The following is a 9755-nucleotide window of genomic DNA, read 5'->3' as shown; positions in this document are numbered from 1 at the left end:
TCAGCAAAACAGCAGGTGATCCTGAGCCCCAGAGTGATGGAGCACACAAACACGAATATCCGGAACCCCCACTTGCTTCAGCATAGCAAGGAAGGGCAGACAAGGAAAGGTGGTAGACAGAAGCAAAACAATGGTGAGGTTATAAAGGTGAAAGGAGAGAGAGGACAAACAGGAGGAAGAACAGGATGGAAGGAAATATACATGAGTAATCATAACTGAGAATGTGAATGGGATGAACTCTCCAATAAAAAGGAAGTGAATAGAATGGATCAAAAACCAGAATCCTATAAAGTGTTTAAAAGAAACACATTTGAATCAGAGAGATACACAGAGAGTAAAGGTAAGGGGCTGGAGCAGAATTTATTTTGCTTCAGCTGAAGTAAAAAAAAAAATATGGAAGTAGAAATCCTGATCTCAGATAAAGCAAAAGTAAAAACAGAACAAATTAAAACAGATAAGGAAGGAAACTACATCTTCCTAAAAGTTACCATAGGCAGTGAAGTAATATCAATAATAAACTTATATGCACCAAGAGGTATAGCATCCAAATTATTTTTAATTAATGTATTTTAAATTTAAATACTAAAGCTTAAATAAAGAAACATATTATAAACAAATACTAAAACCTAAATACAACATAACAAAAGAAAAATCTGCTGCCATATGCACAGCAGAAAAGAGAGGATTCAAAATATACAACAATAAATTTCCATTCCAAGAAAGCCCATATGATAAATACTACACATTGTGTTCAGAGCTATCCATCTTTTCTTTGCTTCCTTGTAAGTTTTCTTTTATTCTCTGTTTTGAACTTATTACTTTGGACATTCAACAAATTGCCAGACTTTCAGTATTTTATTTCAAAAAGACCTGAACTGTAAATATTTCAGGACTTTGTCAAAAATAATTTTTTAAAAAATTCAATAGAAAATTTGACATATAAGATCCAGGAGAAATACAAGGTAAGCATCAAAGACTAATTTAAAGGTACTCAATAAGGACAGATAGTTTACATTTTATATGAGGAAATGTAAACCAAATGTCTAAGATTATAATTAGTAATTGGTGAGTTCAAAAGAGAGATTAGAGTAGAGCTGAGGATGATGTCATTCTAAAAAGTAATTCTATCTAAGAAAAGGTAAAAAATAGTAAGTATCTTATACAAATGAATTATGAGAGGAAGAACTGGAACAGAGGAATGAGATGGGGGAGGAGGGCTGGTAGTACTGGAACTCTACACTCATAGGAAATGGGTTAAAGAAGGAACAATAATATAACTTTAGAATGGTATGAAAGCCTTCAAAAATTCAGAAAAAATAAAAGCCTAAGTGGATAGGGAGGGGAGAGAAGATAAGGGAGGGAAAGAGAGTGAGGGACTAGGATAAGGGGGAGGATATAGAAGGGAATCTAGATAACCAGGGATGAGATAAAGAGGAAATAAAACTTTTGGAAGGCTATAAATCTGTTCAAAATTCAGATAGAAACAAGAGGGTAAGGGGAAAGGGTGAGGGAAGAGGATAAGGGAGGAATCTTTGTAAGGGGATAAGTCAAAAAATAGGAGGGCACGTTAGAGGGTAGAATTAAATAAGAGGAGTCAAGGGAGATAGGAACTAAGAGATACACACAAATCTGAAATAAAGATCAGGAGTACAATTTATTATGGAAAAAAACTAGGCAGTAGTAATAATCTTAGACAAATTTAAAGGTGGAATAGATTTAATGAAAAGAAAAAAATAGGGAAACTATACTATAAGGCAGTCATATTAATCAATATTGTTTTAGACTATTTTAAACAAACAACTAGCCAATAAGAGGCTGGAATAATGCTGTGGTGTAGGAAATGAGGAGGTGATAGACTTAGAAAATTGTGGAAAGACTTGGACTTATCAGTAGAAGATGTTATCCATCCTCAGAGAAACAGAATAACAAGTATAGTATGGTCTTGCACAGAGGAATATGAATACATATATCTGATTATAGATGTCTAGGTATATCTTTATGTGAGTGTATGCAATTGTATGTTGGTACACATATAAGTATATAATTTTAGCCTTCTTATGGGAATGGGGAGGAAAGGGGAAAAAAGAACGAGGGTAAAAGTGCATCCAAATTCTTAAAGGAGAAGTTAAGTGAGTTACTGGTTCTTGACCAAACAAGAGATAGAGAGCATTAAGAAATGTAAAATAGATATAAGCAAGGAAACTGCTTCTTGTTAAAAGGTACCATGGACAATGAAGCAATCAAATTACAAAAGTAAGGTATAGTCTACCTATCTGTGGGAAGCGGAAGAATTCTTTACCAAACAAGAGAGAGCATTACAAAATGCAAATTAAATAATTTTGATCATATTAAATTGAAAAGCCTTTGTCTAAACAAAAACAATGCAACTAAGATTAGAAGGAAAACAGAAAGCTGGGAAACAATATTTACAGCAAGTGGCTCTGATAAAGACCTCATTTCCCAAATATATACAGCAATGAATCAACTTTATGAGAATACAAGCCCTTCCCCAATTGATAAATGGTCAAATGATATGAACAGGCAGTTTTCAGAGGAATAAATCAAAGCTATCTATAGGCATATGAAGAAGTGGCCTCCATCACTTTTGACTAGAGAAATGCAAATTGAAACAACTCTGAGGTACCACATCACACCTATCAGATTGGCTAATATGACAAAAAAATGAAAATGCTAAATGTTAGAGAGGATGTGGGAAAATAAGGACCATGATGCAATGCTGGTGGAGTTATGAACTGAGCCAACCATTCTAGAGAGCAATATGGAACTATGTCCAAAGGGCTATAAAATTGTACATACCCTTTGACCCAATAATAACACTTCTAGGGCTGCACCCCAAAGAGGTAATAAAAAAGGGAAAATGTCCTATATGAGCAAAAATATTTATAACTGCTCTTTTTGTGTTGACAAAATATTGGAAATTGAGGGGATACCCATCAGTTGGGTAATGGCTGAACAAGGTGTGATATACAGATGTAATGAAATACTATTGTGCAATAAGAAATGATGAACAGGTAGATTTCAGAAAACCTTGGAAAGATTTGTGTAAACAGATGCGGAGTGAAACAAGCAGAACCAGGATAACATTGTATATAGTATTAGCAACATTGTTTGATGATTAACTCCCAAACGACTCAGCTCTTCTCAGCAACACAACGATACAAGAGAAGCACAAAGCACTCATGAAAGAAAATGTTATCTAATTCCAAATAAAGAAATGATGGACTTTGAATGCTAATCAAAGCATAACTTTTTCACTTACTTCATTCTTTTTCAGGTTTTTTTCCCCTTTTGATCTGTTTCTTAACAATTGTCACTAATATGGAAATATGTTTTATGTAATAGCACATATATAACCTATATCAAATTGCCTACTATTTTTGGAAGGGCGAGGGGAGGGAGGAGGAAGAAAATTTTGTAACTCAAAATCTTGTAAAAACAGATGCTAAAATTTATCCTGATATGTGATTGGAAAAGAGGAAGGCAATGGAAGAAGAAAAGGAGAATAGAGAAAAATACCTCACATAAAAGGGTGTGCAAAAAAAGCGCATTTTTAATTGTGAGGAAAATAACCTGTCCCAATTCATAGAAAAAAAAAAGCCTATGTAAAAACACACTGTTGGGTAGATAAATTCATCTTGCCAAATAGGGAAGAAAGAGGAGAAGAGGTTAAGAGAAGAGAGGTAATAAGAGGGAAGGTAGAGTTAGGGAGAGATTGTTCAAATGCAAAACAGATTTTTGAGGAGAAGATAATTTTAAAAAGAAGTAAAAATATAAGAGAATATGAGGGACATAAACACTCAGCAATTATCATCAAAGTGAAAGAATGAATTCGCTAATAAAATATAAAAAGGATAGCAGAAAGTATTAGAAACCAGAATATAATCGCATATTGTTTATATGTAACATACTTGAAACCAAAAGAAAAGCACAAAAGTAAAATAAGGGCCTGGAGAAGCATCTCTTAAGCTTAAGTTGAAGTTAAAGGGGAATAGGGAGCAATAATGCTCTTGTAGAAAGCAGAAGCCAAAAAACGAAACAAAACAAAACAAAAAGATCATAAAAAAGAAAATCATGGAATTTATATTTTGCTAAAAGATATCATAGGCAATGAAATAATATTAATATTGAACACATGACTACCAAATAGCATAGCATCCAAAGTATTGATGGAAAATTTGTGAGTTAAAGGAGGAAATATATAATTAAAGTATATTAATATTGAACCTGAATTTATCCCTTTTAGACCTTGATAAATCTAATAATAATATTAACAAGAAAGAAAATAAGGGGACAAATTAAATTTAAGAAAGATATGATTATCCTCTAGAGAACAGTGAGTTAAAACAGGATAGAATAAACAATTTCTCAGGTGTGCATGGCACTTAATAAAAATTGACCATTTATTGGGAGCAAAAAATTCACATATATATATTCAGAAAAAAGAAATACTAAATGCACCTTTTGATAACCAGAAAACAAAAGAAAAATTATACTTAGTAAAGGTTCTTCAAAACATAGATTAAAAAGTTAATGATGCTTAGTAATCTGATCTTTATAAAATGAGTAGGTCAAAGAATAAATCCTAGAAACAAGCAATTACTTTATGAAAGATCATGTCAGCAATGTGACAACATTCTAAAATTTATGAGATGCCATTAAAGCAATAGGTAGGATAAAACTTGCATATATAAATTCTTACATCAAAAAAGGGGAATTAGGAGTTTGATTTATTTGGAATTACAGTAAAAATTTAAAAAAAACAAATTAAAATCCTTACATAAATATCAAAAAGGAAATTCTGAAAGTCAAACAAAAGATTAATAAAATGGAAACTTTTAAAATAAAGTAATAAATAGAACTAAAAGCTGGTTTTAAAGAAAAAAGGAATAAAATTGACAAACAACTGGCTAATTTTATTTCATAAAATAATGAAGAAAATTAATTAGGAGTGTCAAAAATAAAATGGTTGAATGTCAAACTATTAATATAAATTAAAACAATTACTAGGTGCTATTTGGTACTATTTTGTGACACAAAACTGAAAATCTAAATAAAATAAATGAACATTTAAAGAAATATATGACCAAGATTAACAGAAGATAAACTAGAATGCTAAAATAACCCTCTTTTAAAAAAATATTAAAATAAACCATAAATAAGCTCCTGAATGAAAATAAAACAAAATAAAAATTAAGACCAAATAGTTTTAATATTTTAAATTTTTATATATATTTTATTTATTTAATTAGACATTTCTAAATCATGAGTAAAAATTTAACATTCTCTTTTAAAGTTTGAATTGTAAATTATCTTCCTTCCTCTTGGTCCTACTCCCTCCATAAGAAAGCAAGCCATTTGGTATTGATTACATGTGCAGTCAGGTAAAACATATTTCAATATTAGTAATGTTGCAAGAGAAACAATAGCCCCCCCCAAAAAAATAAAGAAAAATAAAGCTTGCATCAATCTGCATTCAGGGTTCATTTGTTTTCTCTCTGGAGGGGGATAGCATTTTCCATCATATGTCATTTAGAATTGTCTTGAATCATTGTATTGATCAGATTCTTAAGTCTTTCATAATTAATCATCATTACAGTATTGCTGTTACTGTGCACAGTGTTCTCCTGGTTTTCCTCACTTTACTTTGCATAAGTTCATATAAGTCTTCCCAGTTTTTTTTCCAAAACCATCTTGACTGTAATGTTTTATAACACAATAATCTTGCATGTCAATTATATACCATGAATTGTTCAGCCACTCTCCAATTTTTGGGCATTCCCTTGATTTCTAATTCTATGTCACCACAAAAAAAGCTGTTATAAATATATTTGTAAAAATAAGTCCTTTTCCTTTTTCTTTGATTTCTTTGGGATGCAAATCTAATAGTGGTATTTCTGGGTTAAAACATATGCACAGTTTTATAGCTTTCGGGCTAGTTCCAAATAATTCCACTGAATGGTTGGACTGGTGCACAACTCCACAGACAATGCATTAGTGTCACAATTTTTCTACATCCCCTCCTGAATTTGTCATTTTTCTTTTTGTCATGTTATTCAATCTGATAGGTGTGAGATGGTATCTCAGAGTGATTTTAATTTGTATTTCTCTAATCAAAAGTGATTTAGAACATTTTGTCTTGTGATTATTAACAGCTTTAATTGGATTTTCTGAAAACTGCCTTTTCATAAACTTTGACCACTTTTCTACTGTGAAATGACTCTTGTTTTTATAAATTTTGTTCATTTCTTTATATTTGAAAAATGAAGCTTTTATCAGAGAAACTTAGTATAAATATTTTCCAGCAGTTTCTTGTTTTCCTTGTAATTTAGGCTTCATTAATTTTTCTGGTCCAAAAGCTTTTTGTTTTCATTTCACATAATCAAAATTATCCATTTTACTTTCTGTGATCCTCTCTATCTCTTGTTTAAAGATAAACTCTTCCCTTGTGCATAGATGCAATAGGAAAAAAAATTTTTCATGCTCCTCTATATGTATGCTCCTCGATACTTATGATATCACCTTTTATGGCTAAATCATTCATCCATTTTGAATTTATCTTGGTATATGGTATGAGATGTTGGTCTATGCCTTGTTTCTGTAAAAATGCTTTCTAGTTTTTCCACTAATTTTGTCACAGGGTGAGTTCTTGCTTCCAAAGCTTGGATCTTTGGATTTATGAAACACTACACTATTATTGTCACTTACTATTGTATATTATGTACCTAATCTATTGTGCTGATCCAACACACCATTACTTAGCCAGTATCAGATTTTTTCATGATTACCACTTTGTAATATAGTTTGAAATCTGATACTGCTAGGTCACCTTCCTTTACAATTCATTGATTGTCTTGATTTTCTTGATTTTTTCTTTTTCCAGATCAATTTTATTATTCTTTTCGTAGCTCTATAAAATAATTGTTTGATATTTTAACTGGTATGGCCAGTGAATAATTAAATTATCTTAGATAGAATTATAAATTTCATTTTGTATCTACCCACCATGAGGAATTAGTCCATGTGCAATTAATATTTCTATAATTATTTAGATTTTTCTTTCTGTGATTGAAATTGCTTTCATACAGTTTCTGAGTTTTCTAGGCAGGGAGACTTCAAAGTGTTTCATATTGTCTTTAGTGATTTTAAATGGAATTTCTCTTTCTTTGTATGACTGCTGGATTTGGTTGATAGAATATAAAAATGCTGATAATTTACATGAATTTATTTAATATTATGCAACTTTGCTCATGTGGTTAATTGTTTCAGCTGGTTTTTATTTGATTCTCTAATGTTTTCTAAGTATACCATTATATCATCTGTAAAAAGTGATTGTTTTGTTTCCCCATTGCCTATTTTTATTCCTTTATTTTTTTTCTCTTACTGCTATAGCTAGCATTTCTAGTGTAATATTGAATAACAGTGGTAATAATGAACATTCTTGCTTTACCACTGATCTTTTTTTTTTTAGGAATGCTTCAAATTTATTCCCATTATAGATAATGCTTTTGAGACATATATAGTTACTACTTATTGGTAAAAGAAAGGCTGCACTGATTCTTTGCTTTTTAGTGTTTTTTTTTAAATAAGAATGAGTTCTGTATTTTGTCAAAAGCTGTTTTATTTTTTGCATGTAGTGAGGCAAAAATATGATTTGTGTTGGCTTTGTTACTGATATGGTTAATTATACTGATAGTTTTCCTATTATCGAATCAACCTTGCATTCCTGGCATGAATTCCACTTGACCATAGTGTATGATCTTTGTCATATATTGCTGTAATCTCCTTGAATAGCATTTTATTTGATATTTTTTTGCATTGATATCTATTAATTAAATTGGTCTATAGTTTTCTTTCCCTGTTTTTGCTGTACCTGGCTTAGGTATAAAAACTATATTTGTGTCACAAAAGGAATTTCCTAGGTCTCCTTCTTTACCTTTTTTTTCAAATACTTTGTATAATGACAGGACTAATTGTTCCTCAAATGTTTGATAGCATTAGGACCAAATAAATTTGCAAACAAATTCTAACAAGTATTCGAAGATTTGTTTTCAAATATTATGTAAACTATTTTAAATTTTAGTAAAGAAATAAATGCCAAAAAAATCATCCTGTAACACAAATATGGTTTTGATATGATAATATTTTTTGATAAAATAGAATCTTACCCTTTTATCTGATAAGATAGAGGGAAAATAGAGAAAGAATACCATAGACAACTTTCTCTAATGAACATTGATGCAAAAAATTTAAATAAAAAGCTAGCAAAGAAATTAAAGCACTATATCACAAGTATCATACATTACGACCTGTTTGGATTTTTATAGGAATGTAAAGGTCTTTAAATATTAAGAAAAAGTTTAAAATAAATGGCCATATCTATGACAAAAAAATAAGAAAAATCATGCAATTATTTCAAAAAATGCAGAAAAATCATTTGACAAAACACAATACCCACATCTACAAAATACTAGAAAGCAGAGGAAAAATGGAGATTTTCTTCAAATGCTAAGTAGTATCTATCTAAAATCAAAAATAAACGTAATCTGTCATGGTGATAAACTGAAAACCTTTCCAGTTTATCAGCCATAAAACCCAGCATGAAGAGATAGAAAGATAAATTCCATTCAAAATAACTGTAGGCAGTATAAAATGCTTTAGAGTCCACCTGCAAAGGCACACACAGGAACTATATGAACAAAAATACAAAGCACTTCCCACAAATAAAAACATATCTAAGTAATTGGAGGAATGTTAGTTGCTCACAAGCAGGTGAAGTCTATATGCATAATAAAAGATAACAATACTACCTAAATAAATTAACTTTTTCAGTATCATACCAATAAAACTACCAAAGAATTCTTTATGGAGCTATGGGAAAATGATAGTGAAATTCATCCAGAAGAATAAAAGGTAAAAAAAATCAATGAAAAAATATGTAAAGGAATGGGGACTGGCATTAGTAGAACTGGAACTATATTTCAAAACAATAATCATCAAAAAAAATGTTACTGGAGAAAAAAATAGAGTGGTTGATCAATGAAATGGTTTAGATACATAATAAACTAACAAACAAGCACAGTAAACTCATGTTTGCTAAGCTCAAAGATCCCAGATGGTGGTGAAGGAATTCCCTATTTGACAAAAACTGCTGGGAAAATTGTCAGTCAGGGGAAGAAAAAATAGGCATACACCAATATCTCACATTACATACTAAGATAAGTTCAAAATGAGTACATGATACAGACTGAAAGCATGATATAATCAAATTAGAAGAGCAATAAAATTATTTCTAAATGTTATTTCTATAAATAAGGGAAGAGTTCTTGACTAAATGAGAGAAAGGATAACAGGAGTTAAAATGGATAACTTTGATTATATTAACTTATTTTTTTGCACAAAGACAATGAAATCAGAATTAAAAGAAAACAAGAAACTGAACAAAAACAAAGATTTCAGCAACTTTCTCAAATAAAGGTCTCATTTCTCAAATATATAGTAAACCATTCAATATTTGTTTAAAAAAATAAGATTGACGATTGCTCAAAATGCCTGACTGATACATGGTCAAAAAAAAATTAATACTTTTCTGAAGAAGAAATTGAAGCTATTAGTAATCAAATGATACAATTCTCCAAGTCACTAATAAAGAGAGAAAAGTAAATTATAACAATTCTGAGTTACTATCCTCCACTTATCAGATTGACTAACATGACTGAAAATGAAAATGCCAAATG

This window comes from Phascolarctos cinereus, unplaced genomic scaffold, assembly GCF_003287225.1.
Source record: "Phascolarctos cinereus isolate Bilbo 61053 unplaced genomic scaffold, phaCin_HiC Scaffold_2;HRSCAF=192, whole genome shotgun sequence".
In the NCBI taxonomy this organism is placed as follows: Eukaryota; Metazoa; Chordata; class Mammalia; order Diprotodontia; family Phascolarctidae; genus Phascolarctos; species Phascolarctos cinereus.
This window is presented reverse-complemented; position numbering follows the sequence as displayed.